At 52.0% G+C, this 21,552-nt stretch overlaps 1 protein-coding gene across 1 annotated transcript in view; it reads right to left on the reverse strand.

Annotated features, from left to right (window-relative positions):
* The window catches only part of GAA (alpha glucosidase), a 306,535-nt gene extending 291,437 nt beyond the window's left edge, over window positions 1–15,098 (reverse strand). The window contains exon 1 of the mRNA XM_075014605.1: window positions 15,030–15,098. The gene's annotated coding sequence lies outside the window, so the exon portion shown is untranslated. The remainder of the gene's footprint in view (window positions 1–15,029) is intronic.
* Window positions 15,099–21,552: the final 6,454 nt, after the last annotated feature.

The raw sequence follows: 21,552 nt of genomic DNA on the forward strand, positions 1-21,552 counted from the left end.
CCCACCTGTGGCACGGTGTGATGAATGGCACTGTATGTGAGCAGAGGAGGGAGTTGATTTACGAGTGCTGCTGCCTAGGGCTGAGACCACGGGCAGCTGACGCTCCCAAGCCAACAGGTGGGGACACATGGGAATGGGGGACACATGAACTCTGCTCCTGGATGATTTGGGCAAGAGCAGGTGACATCCAACAAGAGCCCTGGGGTGTAAAGTTTGGCCAGTAATAATCTCTGTGTAGCAAATTCTGTAAGTTTTGGAATGAGAACAGCTCTGGTCCTGAATCCAAGCGGCTCTGCCTTCCAAACCTTTCACGGACATGGTGCCAGGAGCACTTCAGTGATATTTGGTTCTGGAGTCAGACCAAATGTTCACTCAACTTTCCCCAAGCGTTGGTACCAGATTTGGCTAGACGTGCGTCACTGGGATGGTGCCAAGGAGAGGGGTGGGCTGATGGGGCAGGTGAGTGAGGCATCCCAGAGGGTCAGAGTTGTTTGTTGGATCTGGGTAACAAGTCGGAGACATTGAAGCAGTCTTTGCAGGCCCCTTCAAAAATCTGTATAACAGGCAGTTCAGAATTCTGTCCGTCTGTAATCTCTGTTATGCAGTTTAACTATAACTCATACTGTCACTGCTGCTTGGGCATAGCTAGGAATTTATAGAGCTGTACACCCACTGTGTAGGGTGCATGTCTGCTTATTTGTTGTGGACACGTACCAACGCACATGCTTGGGAAACTGGAGGCTGAGTCCAGGCCCAGAAGCAACCAGGATTCTGGTCCAAGTGGTGAGTCACTGCCGCTGAGAGGGGATGCCTGGTCACATGAGCAGCAAGCTGAGTGTCCAGGCTGATTGGACCAGCTCTGCCGGAGGAATGGAGCTTCCTGTGGCAGACAGGACCATTCGGGAACACGCCTCGTTTCCTTCCTCTCTGGTGAGACACGTTTGGAGTGCAGATTCAGACTGTTGTGCAGGAGCTAATTGCCTGATGCGGCAGGTTCTGTGCATTGCTGTCGTCCAGGAAGGAGGTTATCTGTCACAGGGATACATTCTAGTACAGTAGATCCCCGACTTACACGGGGGTTGTGTTCGTGCTCAGCCCTGTGTAAGTCAAATTTTCTGCAGCGCAGCAATGCTGGTCAGTTTCCCCGCTCCTGTCAGTGGGGGAAGCCAAGAGACAGGCTGCTGCCCCCACAGGAGCTGGGAAACTGACCAGGGTAGCAGCGTTGGTCAGTTTCCCTGCTACTCAGAGTTGCCTTAACCCGAGAATTGCACAACTCAGGTGTGTGTATTTCGGGGGTCTCCTGTACAGGAGGGTCTCAACATTTGCAAGGGCTCCATGTTGGGAACCTTTGTGAATGTTGAATTTCATGAGTATGGCAGCCCCCAGCTGCTGGCGCTCCAGCCTGGCGGGACTCTACTGTATTAGTATTGATGCTTTCATAGGCAGTGTCTTAGGCTCCTGTTTTGTGGTCTAGGGATGAGCCTCTAAGGCAGGGGTCAGCAACCTTTCCCAGGCTGAGTGCTGAAATTTGACCTCTATACTTTTAAAGTCCCTATTAGACCTATTTTCAACAGCTTTATTAATAAATAAACGAAGCTGCAGAGCTTTACCATTTAGGTGGTGGTTGGTAGCATTAGCTGGTCTCTTGTTAATCTACATGCAGGTGGCTTTGAGCCAGCTCCCAGCTGCATGGGGGAGGAGGGGCGGGGCTGAGCTCCGGCCTCGTGTAGGGATGAAAATCTGACCGCTGTTGTAGGCCTCTGAGATCTGCAGGCTCCCTCCCTCTCCTGAGCCACCTTCTCCCTTCTGGAAAGATGTGGGGTGGGGGTGGCCATGAAGAGCACATTGAGCTTTGCCTCCATGTGCTGCCTGGGAGCCGGAGGGGGTGTTGCCCTCAGCTCTGATCCTTGGGCCTGGAGCCAGATGAATTCTGAGGCCTTGGCTAGAACGAGCTGGGGCTGATTTGGCCGGTGCAAGGAGCTGGGCATCCTGTACATCTTTCCCTCTGTTTGATTACCCCTGGAGACATGTGGCTGTGGCGACTTCCTGCTGGATTCTGCCCAAAGGGGAACATGAGCAGCTTTTTACCTCCTGTGCTGACCCAGGGCCGGGCTGGGCCGACTCCGTTGCCAGTCCCCACGGGCTGTGCTGGGAGCCTTTTGCTTTAGAATAACGGGAAGAGGGAAGGCCTTCCCTGGGGTGGCGGTGGGGGCGGGAGTTGTCTCAGGGTCTGTTGTTCACTACTCAGGGGAGCAGAGTGTTGGATTCCCTGTGCCTGGTGGCGAGCGCTTTTGGAGGGGCTGTATTTGTAGTGTTGCTGTCAGGGAGAGGTAAATCCCTCGGGTGGCGAGTTGGTAGATGTGAATAGAAGCGCCAAATCCTCCTGCTTTGCCGTGTGTGAAGCTGGACCTGCACTTGCTGCTTGCGACTGCTTTTCTGTTCTCTGAGTGCTGCCAGGGCAAGGAGCAGTCGCCCTTGGCAGGGCTTTCTCGGACATCATCCCTGTCAGCATGAGGTTTACTGGGCGGCAGGGGGGCTCAGGCTCGGAGGGGGTGATTGGACCCAGCCTGGGCGTAACACACAACTGGCTGGAACATTGTGTCTGCTGGCTTTTGGGGGGTTGTGTGCAGGGTAGGGTGGTTTCTGCCCCTGCAGAGAGATTCCCCAGCCTTTGGAAGCCAGGGCCAGCTGCTGCTGTCTTTCAGGGCTTTCTCAGCCTGTCCTGGGGGGCTAGCTGGTGACCTGCAGGGCCTCCTTCCCAAAGCTGAACGCTGCAAGGGGTGAACATGGCAAACCCTGTTCTTGGGCCTTTTGGTAGAAGTGTTCTCCCCCCACCTCTACCCAGCGTGCTCAGTGGTCAGTCAGGCAGACCTGGCGGCAGGAGCCAGGGAGTAGCCACTGGGATGTGGGGCGGCAGATGGGTGAGGAGGGGGAGCATGAAGTCAGACCAGAGAAATGGGGCAAGGGCTGGTGCAGCTGGGGAGACGCTCCCGGAGCAGAAATCCGCTTTGGGCTTGCTGAGCGGAAGCTGCCTCTTCTCCTTCATTTTCCAGAAGCTGTCGCTTTACATAACCCTCTGCGTGAGGTACATCCATCCCCACTGCCAGAATCTCCATATCAAACGCTCGTTCCATGCCGTGGAGCTGACAGCCCTGATGACACGCGCTCCGCGGCGCTACAAAGGGATGCTGTGTCTGCAAAGGATATAAATACACGCAGTGAACTGGCACACGGCGCATGCTCTGTCGGGCCTTCTCCCCCATTCTCTTGCTGCCTGGTGCCTCTGCAGCCTCTGCATTGGGGTGCAGAGGCCCCCCGGGAAACGAGGCCTTAGATGCTTTGCACCTGCCTGACAAAGCCCCGCATGGCATGCTCTGGACGGCACTAAGGGCTGGCTGGCGGGCGTGGGGAAGGGTGGCGCAGCCCCGGCCCTGCCCACTTCTTGGCTGGGGCCCACGCGAGTCTGTCGGCTCCATTGTGTGGGCCACCCCCTGGCCTGCCTGGGCAGGAGTCATAATAAGGTTGCAGGTAGCAGGCAGAGGTGGCCCGGTGGGCTCCCGTGCAGCGTTCCCTTTAATTTTTATCATCCACGGGCAGAATAAATTTTGTGTGCCCCACAGCACGTGCAGACAGTTACCACCCGTAGACGCACCTGCCACCGGCTATGGGCACTCTGCTGCTCAGCTGGACAGCACCTGAATCTCTCCTGGGTGGCCACCCAAATGCTCAGCCTACAGGGAGCCCTGCTCAGTGCCGCCGTCTGAGGGAGATCTGGGTGAGGGTGCAGGGATGGGAGTGTGGGCTCAGGCTAACCAGCTCGAGGAGGTGCCCGCTTTGGAGGAGCACGAGTCTGGGTTCCACGCGAGTGTGTGCTCAGAGCTGGGGTGCCCGGGGCTCAGGCCCGGCCTGGATGCGCTGTGGCGGAGCTGGGTGGGGAGAGTGATTTGTGCTCGGTTCCCACCCGGTAACCGTCCCTCTCTTCCCCGGCTGTGAGAACTCGCTGCATTTGGAGCCAAGAAACTAAGGATACATCCCTCATTATTGTAAGAGTCTGGAGCCTGAGGGGGCCATGCGGAGTCAGCCCCGCCGGGGTTAATAGTGGGTTCCCAGTCCCTGCATAGTGACTAGTGCCTCAGAGCAAGCTGCTTGCATGGTCCTGGGTTCCACCGACTTCCCGGGCCTGCTAGGGAATCCTTTTTCTGACGGAAGACCGCTCTGCACACACCTTCTGCCTTGCAACATGTGCGTCTTGGCTGGCATCCCAGCTCCGTGCTCTCCTGGCTTCAGTTGATTAATACAGAAACAATTGCTTTGGGATGTCGCCTCTCCCTTGTCTGCTCCAACACACCATCCCTGTTGGTGCGGGTTTAAAGGTGCTGCTCTGTCAGCCTGCACGCAGCAGATATTGGCACTAAGATTAATAGCGGGGAAAGCTCGAGGAAAGGATAAGAACGTCTACACTTGCTTTGTCGATTTTCAGAAGGCGTTTGACGGTAGAGATCAGAAAGGGGCGTGGGTGGTGTCGGAGCCGTTCGGCGTGGGGAGCAGACTGATACGGTTGTTGAAGGATAGCAGTGACAAGGCGGAGGCAGCGGTGAGCACGCGGGGAAAGTTGGGAAGTTGGTTTAGAATGAGTAGAGGTACGAGACAAGGAGATCCGATATCACCGAGTATCTTCATCACGCGTCTAGAGAGAGCGATGAACCAGATCCCGGGAGAGGTAGGAGGGATGTCTGTGCACGGGATAAGAACTAACACGTTGACGTTCGCGGATGATATATTCATCCTTGAGAAGGATGAGGAGAAGCTAGCGACAAGCATGCAGGTGCTAAACGAGGAAGGGAAGTGGTATGGACTGATTATGAACACTGATAAAACAAAACCTATGGTATGTGGAGGTAAGGAGATAGGAAGGAAGGTCAGTGTGGATGGGGTTGAACTAGAGAACACAGAGAAGTTCACGTACCTGTGACGCAACGTAACGTGTGATCTAGACCGTAAGAAGGAAATGGCGACTAGAGTAGCAAAAGCAAGAGCGTGTTTGAAGGCGATGGACAAGCTTAGGGGCGAAGCTGAGGGTCTTGAAAATGTGTGTGTTCGGCAGCATGTTGTACAGCTGTGAGACATGGGTGGATGTGGAAGGTCACCAATGAAGAATTGTATAGGAAGATGCAGCCGAAAGAGAACCTACTGCAGAGGGTTGTACAGCTCAAGTTACAGCTATCTGGGCGTCTGCAGAACGAACGATGAGCGAAGAATCAGGCCTGCGGTATATGGCATAATGGGCGGCCTGAATAGGAGAGGCAGACCCCACAGAGAGTGGGTAGGTGGTATAGTAGGCTGGCGCAGAGCTAGCCTACAGAAACGAAGCCACTCTGCACTGGATGGGGGAAGATGGAAGGAAGTAGTGAGAGAGGCCTCAGACACCAACGGGGGCTGAGCCCATGGTCGATGATGATGATCCCTACAAAAGAATCCATCTAAGAAAGAGAAAGAGGCCCCAGCAAGAGAAGGTGACAGTCCCATCTGCGGGTAGCTGGTGACTCCTGGTCATACAGAGCCCTGGGGCAGTGGGACAGGACACGAGCTATGAGCGGAGACATGTAAAACGACATCATTGCTCTGCAGGAGTGAGTCTCGGACGTGTGGGGCGGGGAGGCAGGAGGGTGCCTACAGCCCTGGGCCCCTCCGCCTCCCCTCAGGAGGGATGGGTATTGGCGGCTCCTGAGTCCTACACTGACAAGCACAAACTGGGGCGGGAAGGGCGTATGATCAGTGCCTCAGCCTCCTCTGCTGCTTCTATACACGTCTTTACCTGTGTGAGTGCAGGAGGGCCTGTGTGCATAGGGGGTGCTTGAAACCCAGTTCTCCTTTTCCTTTATTCCAACAGTGGCATTTAATCACATACAGATGCATGTAACCCTGCGGGGGTCACTCCTGTAAGATAAGGGACCACCACCCGGTAAACGCTGCCTCCCCGGCCCATGGCTCTGCGGCAGCGTGCGAGCTGGTTCTCTCTCGGAGCTTGTGGCACGACAATCATTTCAGAATTCTGGGGGAAAACGTTTGATCCCTTTGTCACCCTCTCGGAGCAGGCCAGTGCCTGGGACAGGGAGCGAGGCGCGCTGCTGCAGCTGCTTGCACTCGGTCTGATTGCCCAAAAGGGACCCTGGATGAGGTGCTGGGACTTGGCTGAATAGCAGGACAGGGTTTTAAATGACCAGGAGGCATCGAGGTGGGTTTTGTCTGCTCCAGAAGCGCTGTGTCCTAGTGATGCGGGGGAGCTGACGTGGGAGGAAAAGCGGACGCCTACTGAATTACCAAGGCCCGCTGCTTTCAGCAGTACCTGGATGCTCTACAGAAGTCTCCCTGCCCATGCTGACCCGTCCTGCCCTTTCCTGGCTCGTGAACGCTGACAGGAGCACAGGCAGTGATATATGGCTGCAGGCTGGAGAAGGGCAGCCGAAATAATGAGAGGTCTGAGTGTACAGGGGTTTGGAGACTAGGACTGTGTAGCTGAAGAAGAGGTTTATGAAGTAATAAATGGCTTGGGGGAGTCATGCTCTTACTATCCAGTACGGCTACCAGGGCCCTCCAATTAAAAGTCAGCCACCTAAAATGAATACAAGAAAACTGTCTATGCTCATGATACAGTTAACCCCTGGCACCGTCCACTGCTGAATATTACTGAGACAAAGAGCTAATAATTCCTAAGGAAGCCAGATTGTGTTTGGAGGAAAGATCGTCTCCTGACTAGGTGGGTGTCAGGTTCCCTCTTGTTTTTGCCATCCATGGGCAGAATGAATTTTATGTGCACTGAGGCATGTGTGGCTGGGCACCCCCAGTAGAAACACACGCTGCCGGCTGTGGGTGCTCTGTTAGCCAGCTGGGTGGCACCTGAATCTCTCCTGGTCAACTGCCCAAACGCTCAGCCTGCTGCCTGTGGGTGGGTGGCATATGTCAGAGGCTTGGGAAGGTGTAAAACATGCACAAAGCACCCTGCAGAGCAGCCCTCCTCTGGAGGGGGAGTTCTTCCTGACCCCAGCTGGGGTGCTGCAGCACGAGGCCTGTAAGCCCTTGTAATGTCATCCTGATCCGTGCCAGATGCTTCCTTGTTGGCTGGCTCGAATGAGGCAATTAATTGTTCTTCCCCGTGAACCCCGGGCCGTCCTTCCCTTCCGGTTGAGGTCCTCATTTCATCGCAGCCCATCTTGTGTCCAGAGGGTTGGAGGTTGAACTTCATTGCTGCCTGCTTGGAGATAGGGCACGTGGCAGCCAGTGTACCATTTGGTAGCGGAGGCTTGGATGGGTGGAGTCTGTCACCCATCACTTCTAAGGCTGCAGTGGGGGAGTTTCTGCCTCTCGCGTGCAGGGGACCCTTGCCACTAAAAAGACAAGAGTTCTGTTTGATGTCATATAGTTAAAATGGCTTTTAATTGAGCTCAGTTCTGCGAGTCCCACGGTAAATGGTTGAGCACCTCGGCTCCCAGGCACTTCTGCAGTGAGCTGCTCTGCGCTGGCGTGCAGCTTATGCCTCGGGAGAGGTTAGTCCTTTCTCTGTGCAGAGCACAGGGACTTCATCTGCAGCTGTGCCAAGGGGGAGACAGATCCCTGGCAAGCCTGGGGTCTGGAACTGTATGGCGTGCCTGCCCTTGTCTGTATTCTCAGCCAGAAATGCTTTGGGTCGCCTCAGTCCTTAGCAAGGGGCTGTCCTGCCCCGCATTCTGCCGTGGGAGTTGTGTGTTGGCACCATGTCATTGAGAGAGCAGGTGGAGCGCTGGGTCATTCTGAGTCTGTTTTGCTTTGCAGCCACAGGTCACGTTTGGGAGCGGCTGGGGGTGAGCGGAGGGCTGGGGCCTGGGCGCAGGTGAGGAGAAGTGATCGTGTAGCCCGATGCTGAAGGCAGGTTCCGAGAAGACACGTCTGTCTGACAAACTGGGGGCCAGCTGGTAGAGCCCGGCTTGGCTGGAATCTCCCAGACCCTGTTCTCACCTTGCTGAGTCTGGAGGGTCGAGTGGCCCCAGCTTGGCGCCGAGGTTGCTGCCTCGCTGCATTGGGAGGTGGTGGTTGGGGCGGCTAGGGAACCATCCCCTGGTGTCAGCTCTCTTTTGCCCTGGTCTTGAGGCGTTTCTTTTGTCTCTTAGGTGTCGATTTATTTTCTTTTAGTGATGGCGACGGACTTGTGCTGCTGGCATAGGCCAGACAGGAGCTTCTGGAAGGGCAGGGCAGAAGCCAGTGAGAAGGCAGAGCCTGCACTGGAGAAGGGGTGGATTAAGTTCTGCAGCCCTGCAATGAGTGATGGGAGGGAGATAGTCTCTCCAGGCAAAGTTCATGAACGTCCATCACTGGCAATGGGAAGTTTTTGTACGTGCTGATTAACTGCCTCTCTCTGACGTGGCAGCGCAAGATAAAATATGGGATGCTGCATTCTTTGACTTAAAACTTAATTAAAACTATAGATCAAAAATGTAAGACTGCAGGCTTAATAAAACCTGATAAAATTATACTAATACACTTCAATTTCAATCCAAGGCTCCCTGATGGAAGAGTGTGAGAGGCTGAACCCATAACTAGATTAGAAACACCTCCTATGCAATATTGATGGTGCTGTCCTGCGTGAGATGCATGGCTTCTGAGCACAGCTCTGGCACTGTGATGAAGAATAGATGTCAGCCCTGCCTACGTGTAAACAGGAGAAGGGACCAAAATGTGGAGACAGCAGGAGCTTTGCCTTGCTGGCCGGGGTGGAAGGGGAAGCGAAGTTGCTAGGACAGCATGATGGTATTGTACAGGGTAAATTCCAGCTTTTCCATTTGGGGTGGATAAATGAATTTAAACCCCTGTTTCGCTTGTGGAATCCCAGCTGATCTTTCTAGTGCCACGGGAAGTTCCCTGTGTTTCCAGAGTGCTCTGGTGGACCCTGAGCTATTACAGCTCTGTCCGGGCATGAAGCGGCAGAACACCAGCAGCAGCTTTTGGAACAGTTGCATAACACTTTGGAGTGGCTAATTTTTGATTTGGAGCATCATTTGTCAGGTGAAACTCTGGCTGCCGCCCAATCAAAACCTCAGCGCCGAGAGTAATTGGGGAAGATATTTGGGACTCAACCTGGCTCTTTTGGGCACCAAATAGTTCCACAAAGTTTCAGCTGCGGTTCTTGAAGTTCTTCCCTGGGTCTCAGCAGCATTCTTGCTAGCACCGGTTCACACGCTTCCCGCCCTGTCGCCTTCGCCCGTAGTTCAGGTAGCTGCTTTTCCTGTGCTTGTGGCTGCTGCTCTTCTGCCCTGCCCATTGCTTCCTCTTCACCCCCTTCCCCCCAACTCCTTCAGCCATGGCAGCTCCAGCGAGTGAGTACTTTACTTGCTTTCGGGGGAGGGGCTGATTCAGTGGACTGTGGGAACCAGGTGGGGGGGTGGGGCGGGTCTGGCGTATGTCCATTGTTTCCGAAGTCGGCTGAATTGAGCTCTGCGAAATCGGGGTGGGGAGAGTTCCCGGACACGCAAACCGGTCAGTGAGCATTGCAGTGGAGCAGGCCCACAGCATTCAAGACCTGAAAACCTGCATCCTAGAACAGAGAGACTTTACTGCCAGATTACAAAGGGAGACATCTGAGCTGGAGTTCGCTCTCGAGTGCGAGGTGTCACACCTTGGTCTCGACAAAGACAGCAGCTACCTTACTTGTTACAAGGACACTTTCCCCACCTTTGCTACTTGTCGTGATCTCGGGAAACTCATAACTTAATTTTCCTCTCCCCTCCCCACTTTTGCCCCCTCCTTCTGTCCTATGTAGCTGATACATCAGTTTTCATTTCATTTTTTCTATCTTTCTATTAAATTCTCATCGTGTCCATTTACTTTTATCAGAATTTCCAAATCTGAAGGAGTGGGTCTGTCCCACGAAAGCTCATCACCGAATAAATTATTTTGTTAGTCTTTAAAGAGCTACTGAATGGCTGTTTTGTTTTGTGAAGATACAGACGAACGCGGCTACCGCTCTGTAACTATTTCCTGCATGGACAGGAATGAAGGTTTGCAGGTCTGAGGTCTTCCTGTTTGCACATGGCAATCACTTAATAAACAGGCCAGAGGGTTTCAAGCTTTTTTCATTTGCTGGCCTCTAAAAGTTTGCAATGGAGGAGCATATTTCCCCTTAGGAAGTCTTAGCAGTAGTCTACAGGTCCCCAGGGGACTGTGGCACACAGGTTGAAAACTGCTGGAATAATCAATGTGCTAGAAAAGCCATTGCAGGCTTGGAACAATGTCCTGCCTGAGATGGCTGAGTCTAGGAGCTGGATTAGTGGCCCTTTCCAATGTCTCCTGCATCACTGAGTGTTTTATGTGCGACTCTTGTTGTAGGTTACCAATGGTGGTTTGTAACCTATCCTTTAAATCAGCTTTTGTACTAAGTGACTGGCGGACAGGTAATGTGACACCAAGGAGATGATCCCGGCAATTAGAGGCCAGTAAATCTAAACTTCAGTACCGGGCAAAGTGGTTGAAACTGTAGTAAAGAACAGAATTGTTACACAGATGAATATAGTTTGTTGCGGAAGAGTGAATTTAGATTTTCAGAAGCCTTTGACACAGTTCTTCTCCAAAGGCTCTTAAGCAAAGTGAGTTGTCTTCTGGATAAGAGGGAAGGTTCTCTCAAGGGCTGATAACTGGCTAAAAGACAGGAAATGAAGTGTAGGAATAAATGGTCAGTTTTCAGAATGGAGAGAGGTAATTAGTGGTGTCCCCCAGGGGTTTATTCTGGGCCCTGGCCTATTCCACGTGTTCATAAAGGAGCTGGGAAAAGGGGTAAACCCGAAAGCAGACTTTGGAGAGCTACAAAGGGGTCTCACGAGGCTGGGAAGCTGCACAACAAACTAGCAGATAAAATTCAGAGTTGATAAATGTGAAGCAATGCACATTGGCAAAAATAATCCCACCTGCATGTATCAAAGGACAGGGTCTAAATTAGCCGTCTCCACTCAAGAGAAGGGTCTTGCAGTCCTTGTGGATAGTTCTCTAAAAATGTCCACTCAGTGGGCAGCAGCAGTAAAAAATACAAACAACCAACCCCCTGCTTCCTGCCCCTCCAACAAACAAACAAACAGACAGACAGAATGTTGGCAGTCATTAAGGACGAGACAGAAAATATCATATGGCCTCTGTATAAATCCATGGTGTGCCCACGTCTTGAATGCTGCGTGGAGATCTGCTCATCCCGCTCAGAAGAGATGCCCTGGAATGGGCAGCAGTTCAGAGCAGGACGGCAGAAATGAGGTGGGGGACAGTTGCCACGTGGGGGATTTCAGTTTGGGAAAGAGGTGACCAGGTTGGGGTGATAAGAGGGAGGTCTATAAAATCATGAATGAAATGACAAAAGTAAATGAGGAGGAGTTACTTCCTCCTCCCCACAGCACAAGAGCCGGGGTCACCCAGTGAAATCAGCAGGTTGGTAATTTATGAGGGAAGAGCTAGGGACGGGATTAGGCTTTAGAGCCAGGTTCTCCTGACTGGGAACAGAGCAGAGAGGGTCAGCCCCTGGTTTGAAGCAATAATACAATGCCCTCTCTCCACCTTCAGCACCAGCACCGTAACGATTGCTGCAGAACCATCAAATGAATATCTTGGCAGTGACGTGGCAGCTGTGGCTCTGGGATTGTCCAAGGCCGGGGCTGTTCTAGAAGAGTGTCACGTCAGCACTGGTTTAGTGGCTCATGGGTTTAACTCCATATCAGGCTGTGGTCGGACACCTGTTCCAAAGTCCTGTCCTGAGGTTGTATTTATAGTTATACCCTGTTCGGATGCATGGTGCCTATACCATTGTCAGCCTCAGGGACCCCTTTCCTAGGTAAGATGATGGGTAACATATGCGTAGGATACACTGCAGGTAAAGAGGGAGAAGAGTTTTCAGTAACTCCTCCTCATTTACTTCTGTCATTTCAGTGTAGTCCCCCGTTTTCACTCAGTGAAAGCATTCCCCTTTGTCTGAACTCTCCCATGCAGCCTCTGCCTAAGTGTTTGTACTTAGAAGGTTTAAAATACTAGTTCTTTTTAGACTGTGGAAAACTTTTTCTCCCAGGTCCTGTCTCCAGGAGGGAGGGAGAAATGCTCCTGATCAGTCATGAGCTGCCCTCAAGGAGGGGAGCAGCCTGATGATGCAGCAGGTAACGCATAAATACAGCCACAGAGAGAAAGCCGCGCTAGTCTATGTACTAGCAAAACAAAAGAGCAGTCCAGTAGCACTTAGAAAGTAATTTATTAGGTGATGAGCTTTCGTGGGACAGACCCATTTCTTCAGCCCACAGCCGTAACAACACCTGGGATTTCACTCTCTTTGCCTGGGTGACCTCTTGTCCTGTTCACGGGTGGAACGGTGAACTGCTTTCGGAATGATCAGGGCTGTTGGCTTTCTCTGGTTCTCTCATGCTGAACGCAGGTTGCAAGGACCCAGGGAGGGGGGCATTGTGATCATTGTTGTGACAGCTGCATGCTGAGAGTGGAGGCAGCCTTGGAAGCAGTCCCTTTAACTAACACAAGGCTTAAACCTGCCAGGGATGCTCCTGCCTGAAGAGCCTTGCCAGCCTCTGTGCTGCTGACCTGGTGGTGACTTTGAGCTGAGTCTTTGTCGCTCTGTGGCATCCTCCTTGGTTTTTGGGTCTGGGAATATGAACAGGTTGTGCTAATGAGGTGGGGTGGGCTTTGCTGCTGCGTGCACAAAAGCCATTCATGCAGTGCTGGACAGTAGCGCCTGGCCCCCTGAGCCTTTCAGAGCTGCTGTAGAGCTTGCAGGCTTCCATGGAGCAGCATCTTGCACTGTCGGCGTGAGGAAAGGCCTTGGCTGATTACTAATGTGCAGCATAAATCGTGGCCAAGACAGGGTAGGTCAGAGGAGGGAGACAGGATCAGTAAAGCATTACGGTCAATGAGAGAGAGTCCTCAGAGAAGAGGCAGCATCTAATTATAAAGAGAAGGGAAAACATGATGAGATACATTACAAAGATGGAAAAGGCTTCGCAGTTGCCTTCTGACCTTCTTCTGACCATCCATCATGCCAGCTCCCTACATCTGTGTGCTGTGGCTGAGCAGGGTGTGGTCCCACCTCTCCCCAGCCTGCCCTTGGAATGGACTGCCATGATAGAACGTCAGCCACCCCACAGACAAGGTGGATAAAAGCTGCTTCAAATCTTAGAAAGATCAGATATGTTAATTTTAATTACATTTAAAAATAAACCCCTTTCTGAAGTTAAATTTGAAATTAAGAGCAACGTGTGTTAAGGCCTAAACTTGAGAGTCTATGAACATGAAATTTCAAAAGCTTCTTCACTGAGCCCTCTGCTAATTCAATAAATTAAAGGGTGCTACTTTTTAAATTGTGTACAGAATCATGGGGAAACATCTTTAACATCTGAGATCAGCTCAGGCTTTGTAAATATGTTAACCCAGTCATGCTACATCACATAAATATATTATCATCTTCAAAACAGCAAGAATGCTGGTATTTATGTTTTTCCACTACTACTACTAGTGTCTATTGTGTGGAAAAGCTTTTGCCTTGTTTGTTTTTGGTTTCAATTTAACTGGCTAGTGCAAAAATACACTTCTCTTTCCCGAATTTGGACTCTCTCATTCAAAATGAAGAAACTGATTGGGAGTTGAAAAAGCAAGAAAACTTGTTTTTTTCCTCTTCCAGTCTGTGGCTTAAAACGAGGGTAGAGAGGGTGAGACTTCCCAGGTTTGAAAAACTGAAGAACACAGCCCGATTTTCAGAGATGCCTAAAGCTGGAACTAAGTGCCTATGGGGATTTTCAAAGGCAGATTAGGTCTCTAACTTTGATGCTCCCCCCACTCCTATCTTATCTGCATCTGTGGGTGCATAAATGTCTTTAAACAATCCGGCCTCTGCTGACAGTAACAGTCAGTTCACTAACTACAGCTCATACCTCCTGTGTTTAATCAATCAGGTTTAAATCAGGTTTAACATCAGTACCAGGCAAATTAGTAGAAACACTAGTAAAGAGTAAAATTGCAAGGCATATAGAAGAGCACGAATTGTTGGGCAAAAGTCAGCATGGTTTCTGCAGAGGGAAGTCGTGTCTGTCTAATCTATTAGAATTCTTTGAAGGGGTTAATAAACATGCGGACAAGGGGCACCCAGTGGACATAATATACCTAGATTTCCAGAAAGCCTTTGACACGGTCCCACACCAAAGGCTTTTATGTAAATTAGGTGGTCATGGGATAGGAGGAAAGGTCCTTTCATGGATCGGGAATTGGTTAAAAGACAGAAAACAAAGGGTGGGAATAAATGGTAAATTTTCACAATGGAGGGGGGTAACTAGTGGTGTTCCCCAGGGCTCAGTCCTGGGACCGATCCTGTTCAACTTGTTCATCAATGATCTAGAAAATGAGGTAAGCAGTGAGGTGGCAAAGTTTGCAGATGACACCAAGTTGTTCAGGACAGTCAAAACCAAAACGGATTGTGAAGAACTACAAAAAGATCTCAGCAAACTGAGTGATTGGGCAGCAAAATGGCAAATGAAATTTAATGTGGGTAAGTGTAAGGTAATGCACGTTGGAAAAAATAACCCAAATTACACGTACTACATGATGGGGTCAAATTTAGCTATGACAGATCAGGAAAGGGATCTTGGAGTTATAGTGGATAGTTCTCTGAAGACATCCACGCAGTGTGCAGCGGCAGTTAGTGAAGCAAATAGGATGTTAGGAATTATTAAAAAAGGGATCGATAATAAGACAAAAGAGATCATACTTCCCCTATATAAAACTATGGTACGCCCACATCTGGAGTACTGCGTGCAGATGTGGTCTCCTCACCTCAAAAAAGATATATTGGCATTAGAAAAGGTTCAGAAAAGGGCGACTAAGATGATTAGGGGCTTGGAAAGGGTCCCATATGGGGAGAGGCTAGAGAGACTGGGACTTTTCAGTTTGGAAAAAAGGCGATTGAGGAGCGATATGATAGAGGTATATAAAATCATAAATGGTGTGGAGAAAGTGAATATAGAAAAATTATTTACCTTTTCCCATAATACAAGAACTAGGGGACACCAAATGAAATTGATGGGTAGTAGGTTCAAAACTAATAAAAGGAAATTTTTCTTCACACAGCGCAGTCAACCTGTGGAACTCCTTGCCCGAGGAGGCTGTGAAGGCCAGGACTCTATTAGGGTTTAAAAAAGAGCTTGATAAATTTTTGCAGGTTAGGTCCATAAATGGCTATTAGCCAGGGATAAAGTATGGTGCCCCAGCCTTCATAACAAGGGCAGGAGATGGATGGCAGGAGATAAATCACTTGATCATTGTCTTCTGTTCTCCTTCTCTGGGGCACCTGGCATTGGCCACCGTCGGCAGATGGGATGCTGGGCTTGATGGACCTTTGGTCTGACCCAGTATGGCCATTCTTATGTTCTTATGTTCTTAAATGCAGAACGTGTTCTGATATAGCCACAGTTAAGGTAGCTTTGCTAGCTAATGAATCCTTTACAATGCTGTTTTTGTGCGTTTTAACTGAATTCCAGTTTTTGTACAATAGTAGCATGAAAGAAATCAGGAGTAAAAGAATCAGCAGGTAAATAAGAAACACAACATTGACTATTTTCTGTATAGATAAATGTAAAAATTAAGTATTTTATTCAGTGCGTGCTATGTTATAAACATGCTTAAACAAACATGTAGAGTTGCAGCATACTCTGCTTAACGAAAGGGCTTACCATATGACACGCAAGTGCTGATATTTCATTGCACTTGGGATGTTTGAGTGGTTCCTTTCCACTGGTTGATAGAACCATTCTTTGGACAGATAACTAAGAACGAACAAACGCTGACCCAGCTGAAAATCGATTAAATCAAGGTTTCCTGCTGGGTGATTTAAATTGTGATTAAGATCAGTCGTTAAAATCAGTGCTGGACTGAAAGCAATCCACCCTTCCAACATATCTCCAGGGTGAGGCCGGCTAAGCACTCTGCAGTGCAGGCTTGGCTCCCTCCTAGGAGGAGGGTCGCTTTGTCAGATCGGGGTGTCGTCCCCACAGAGGCGCTCTCCACCATTGGGCAACTACAGTTTAACAAAACTGAGTACCAGGTGGAGAAACCTGGGGCACAGAAGTGGGTTTAACCAGCTGTAGGTGGCAAGTCCTGCATCCTTAGCTCCGCTCTGTGAGGGACAGTCATAGGCCATGGAATGGTGTGTTGCTGGCCAGCGCTTGCGATTACAAGCAGAGACCGTGTGGGGTCCCTGCATCCCCCCGCTCCCGATTTGCCACTTGGCTTGTGCTGAGCGTGCTCACACAGACTGGCTGCTCAGGAGCTTGGGCCCTACCTGATTCACAGGCACTTCGGTCCATTGTGCAGGCATTCCATTTTGAAAACATGGCAGACATCGTCATTCCAGTCTGACGTGTCGTGGTGGTGTAATCGTGGGGCCCTCTCCCGAGAGGGAGTGGGGTGGAGGTGTTGCGTGGTTATTGTAGGTGGGTGTGCGGTACTGCTACCCTTCCTGCTGCATTGCTGTTGGCGGCTGCACTGCCCGCGGAGCAGTACAGCTGGGAAGTGTTGGCTGCTGGCTTGGTTCCCTGCTCCGAAGGGGCGCTGCTTTCAGAGCTGGGCACCCAGCCAACGGTTGCCTCTCTCCAGCCACCCGGCTCTGAAAGCAACGCAGGCGTAAGGTGGCAGTAGTGTGGATCGTCTCTGTCCCGATAAAGGACATTGTGACCCAACTCCCTTATGGGTCAGGACTCCAGTTTGAGGAATACGGTCTTCCCCCTGAGCTATGTATAGTACAGTGGGAAGGCGCACACACGACCAGGTGTCATAACAGGATACTGTGTTTCACGGCCCAGACTTTGATGGGGCCTTAGCAGTAATAATGCTGAAGCCAGCTGCCCCCCCGCCACCCCGAAGCGTGAGTCCCCTCTGGAAAGCGAGAATTTTTCTTACTCCTTTGCTCTGCGAAAGACCCACTTTCGCCTGACGTTTGTCCTGCCTCTCAGCTACTTCAGCTTGGCTCCAGCTGCTGCGTTTGGTGATGCTTTCCAAAGAGATGTCCCAGCACTCGCTTTCCTTACGTACCTCCCAGGGGCACTGCTGGTTTAAAGAACTATGTGATGTGTATGTCCTTTACCTAGGAGAAGGAAGAGGGGCTTCTTGCACAGGTGAACTCCTGTCGCGGCCTGGCGGGCCGGTTCTTATTCCAAAGCTTGCCTTTGACTACCCATCGGCTTTCCTCCTTTGCATCAAGGGGCTGCTCACTTCCCTTCCCAGGCATGGGGATTAGTGTGGCTAGCAAGGCGTGCTTGCCTTGCCTTGCCTTGCCACACCTGCATGGCACTGTGAATGCAGCTCGCTGTGCCGTTCTGGCGTGTTGGCTTTGCTGTGGCTGGTAGGACCTTTGTTGTGTACCGTAAGTGGGAGCTGCTTCTTACCCTGGGTGACGCTTGGGTACCAAAGGTTGCAGAGCCCATGCCTCGTGGGAGTGGCCTGGTCAGCGTCATGCTTTGGGACCCCGAGACGCCGGCTGAGATGCTTAAGAGGCCCCTGAGTCTGCCTCCTCTGCCAGGCTCCCCTGCCCCCACCCCCTTGTCTGGCCTTACTGAGCCAGGCTCTCCAGCCTCTTCCGGCAAAGCACACAGGCGGGGCCACAACCGGCTGCTGATTGAGACACTGAGATGAGCTCTGGGAGGACTCACCTTAAAGGAGTTTACTCCAGCACCCAGATGCCCTCCACCCCCTTTACTGATACCAGGTCAAAGTTGTGCAAATAGTAAGCCGTCCTGTAGCACCTTAGAGACTAACACATTTCGCTGTTGTGAGTCAAACTCACTTCTTCAGCTATAGGAGCAGACGTGCAGCGGGAGTGTGCAGGGAAAGGCTGCTGTCTGTGCAATCCCTCCCAGACTCCCTTTTTGCCAGGCAGAGGGAGGGATGCTGTGCGGCGGGGAGAGCCCTCCTCTGCCGAGAGCTGTTCTGCCACCTGAAAGGTTTCCTATGCTGGAGGATGCAGAGCTGAGCCCTTGGGACTCCCCCTGTCCCCTCACCTCGTGCCCACAGTGACTGGGAACAGAAGTTTAAAGCAAAATGCATATATGCAAATCAGAGCAAATCTCCTGCTCTCTCGACGGCCCTGAGATGTGTGTCCTAGGCTCCATCTATGCTGGCCGATCCTGCGCCCCTGGAGCTTTCCCCTGGAACGGCCCGGGCATCTGCATTTTCAGAGGCTGTGGGGGATGGGGTGAGTGTGAAATTAGCATTGCCTTGTTAGTCCTTTTCAGGCTAATTCGGAGTGAAATGCTCTAGCAGCGGTGGGCTGCTTCTATCAGGAGAACAAGAACTAATTAAATTCACTCTGGCCATCAAGCTGTAAATTATTTATATCCAGACAGATGCAATCGAATCTGTAGCATCCAGCTCAAGTGAAGGTGCACGCTACTTGGTTCTCGGGGGGCCAGAGGAGCAGATTATTAATGGCACCAGAGTCCGGGCACGAGAAGGGGAGAGACAGCGGCATCCAGGCAAAGGCCGCCAGGAGCCAGCAGATTGTTCCCTTCTCTTTTATCACTGGAACCTGCCGAGCCAGGGTCTGGTGCTGGAGGGCTTGTCACAGAGCCTTCCGGACATTTGTCGGTGCCCCTCCTCGCTGTGCGGGCCAGTCTCTCCCACACCCGGGGGCAGAGGTGCGTTCGGTTTGGGTAGGTTGGCTGATGAGCCAGGGCAGCGAAGGTGACCCTCCCATCCCTGGCTGGTGCCGCATGGGGCCTGCAGCTCTCACCTGGGCCTTGCACTCCCTCTGTTGTGACCTTCTGCACCCGGCAGAACTCCGTGGGCCTCTCCTGCTGTAGGCAAAATGAGACATGAAATTCTCCAGCATCCGAGTGCTTGGCCCTGCACCCGCCTCCTTCCCACTTCACCAGGCAATGGTGCGCCCAGGGGTGGACATAGCTGGGGGATATGCACAGGCAGGGCCATCCCAACAGGGCATGGGATCCCATGCACCCCTGTGCTACGTGCCCTGCCCCCCACCTGGACCCCCTCCGGCCAGCTTACCCAGGGATTAGCTAGGGCCTGGGATGGGCAGTGGATGGCAGCAGCAGCTGCAGGGGGCCGCTCCTCCCCCTGCACTCACCGTGCGGTGCTCCGCCAGGCCCCGCTTCTGGGCCGGCAGCTGGGAGCTGAGGCCTCCCAGCTGTGGCTCAGCAGGCTGGGAAGCAGTGAGGGAGGAGAGCAGGCTGCTGCTCCCTCCAGAGGGTGAGTGCAGGGCAGGGCGGTGGGGGCCAGGGAGAGGCTGCTGCTGCCTCTGATTGCCCCTGGCACATGCACGCTGCCCCAGGTAATCCCTCCCCCACATCCCAAGGAAGGCTGGGGTGGCTGTCACAAGGCCCCCAAAAGTGCCAGGCCTGGGCTGGCTGCCCCACCTTGTCCTATGGACGGGACAGCTCTGTGCACAGGTCTTTTGGGGGTAAATCAGCTCATCTAGATATTTGCCCTGTTTTACAAGCAACCACATAAAAAGTCTGAGCAAAGTCAGTGCAAACGGAAGTTTTGTAGAGAGAATGACTGGTTTGTGTTGATCTCTGTATAGGGCCCTGCCAAATTCATGATCCATTTTTGTCAATTTCGTGGTCAGAGGATTTTAAAAGGCGTAACCTTCAGGAGCGCAGCTCTTTACATCTGAAATGCCAGAGGGATGCAGTTGTTGGGGGTGATCCAAAAAGGAGCTGGGGGTGTGTGCCACGAGGTTGTTGTGGTGAGGGGTTGTGATCCCGGCTCCTTCACCTGTGTGCAGCTGCTGGCAGGGGGCTGCTTTCAGCGTTGGGCACCTGGACAACAGCCGCTGCTCTCCAGCTGCCCAGCTGTGAAGGCATTGCACAAGTAGGGTGGCAATGCCACGTTTTCCCCCCCTAAAATGACTGTGACCTCCTGGCAAACAGCCTTTTGGATCAGGACTCTCCAGTTTGCGAAATGCTCTCTACCCTGCGAAATGGCTGTAGCACAGGGCAGGGGTCAGCAACCCCCAGCACAGGCGCTGGGAGCGGCACGTGAGTGGATTTTCATTAGCAGGCGAGGCTCAGCCGCGCAACTCCTCCCCAGGCAGCCAGGAGCTGGCTCAAAGCCATCCGCCTGTGGATTAACAAAAGACCAGCTAATGCCACCAACCAACACCTCAACAGGAAAGCTCTGCAGCTTTATTTATTAATGGAGCTGTTGTAAGTAGGACCGCTAGTGACTTTAAAAGGTGTCACCGGCAGTGGGACTGTACACAGAGGTCAAAAGGTCAAGTTTTGGCCCTTTGCCTCGGAAAGGTTGCTGACCCCTGCGATAAGGTAAGAGCACACGAAATACCAGATTTCACAGGGGAAGACCAGATTTCATAGTCCGTGACCTGTTTTTCATGGCTATTAGTTTGATGTTTTCTCATCCCGCAATCATTCTTGTGGCTCTGCTTTGAACTCTCTTCAGTTTATCCTCCTCCTCCTTGAGATGTAAAAGGGTGTCAAATGGAGCAGGTTACTGGTTCCCCTTATTGCCTGCAGAGGTTCTTGCCGCCATAGCTGGCTCTTCATTTCTCTCGCTCACTGCGACGTATTCTGTCTCTTCCATCATGCACCCCTCCTCTGGTCACCCAGCAAAACCCTCCAAGCCTATCTTTAGGTTGCAGACAGGTGCAGCAGCCCAGCCTCATTGCAGATACAAACTGTTATGATGTCCTTAAAGATTTTTTGTGGTTATCTGACCCCAGTGTCTGATTAGATCATTCTTGTGTCTCAGTGGTAACATGAGCTTCAGTGCTTAAAAGCTGCAGTTCACTCTAATTACGATTGAGCTGACATACCTCTCCTTCTCTCAAATCGAAGGGAAGAGTGAGCAATCATTTACTAATCCGTCAGGGGGCTGTGAAGGATTCCGGCGACCTAGGAGACGGCTTTCACCTGATAGCTGGTTAGAATATTGTGTTTAAAAATGATCTGGCTGTTATGCAGATGATAGCCACACAACTGCAGAGTAGCCAAGTCAGTGCATTTCAGTGGTGGTCTGAACTTCAGAGGAGGGAGACCCTGACTGCGTGTGACTCGGGAGCCAGCTTTCCAAGGTCTTATGAGGGTGTGGCCCTGGACGCATGTGGGAAAGCTAAGCTGGGGCTGTTCCTCATGCCACTGGGAGCTCTTTGGGCAAAAGCACTCAAACGTGGTGCTGAGGTGTCTCGCCTGATCCCAGACCTACTCGGTGTGTGCGGAGCCGGGTGTAGAAGCCAGGCTGGATTCGCTGGATGGCAGGTTGTTTGAAAGGCCTGCTCCAAGGTGCTGTTATTCCCTAGCTCTCGTGTAATACTTCTGAGCTGTAGCTATCGGGGAGTCTCTGCAGGGGACATAGGGGGTGGTTGAGTGGGACCAGGGAGCGAGCAGAGGAGTGTTTGTCCCCGATCGCTGGGGAGCAGGGAGTGAAGGGCGGGGTGAGGAAGGGCCCTGGTGGTGAGGAATTGCAGCCCTAGAGGAGGGGGCCAGCAGAGGTAGCCTGAAGATGACTTTGAGGCTAGGTGCTCTCACTGCA

The sequence above is a fragment of the Carettochelys insculpta genome, chromosome 20 (genome assembly GCF_033958435.1).
Source record: "Carettochelys insculpta isolate YL-2023 chromosome 20, ASM3395843v1, whole genome shotgun sequence".
Classification (NCBI taxonomy): domain Eukaryota; kingdom Metazoa; phylum Chordata; order Testudines; family Carettochelyidae; genus Carettochelys; species Carettochelys insculpta.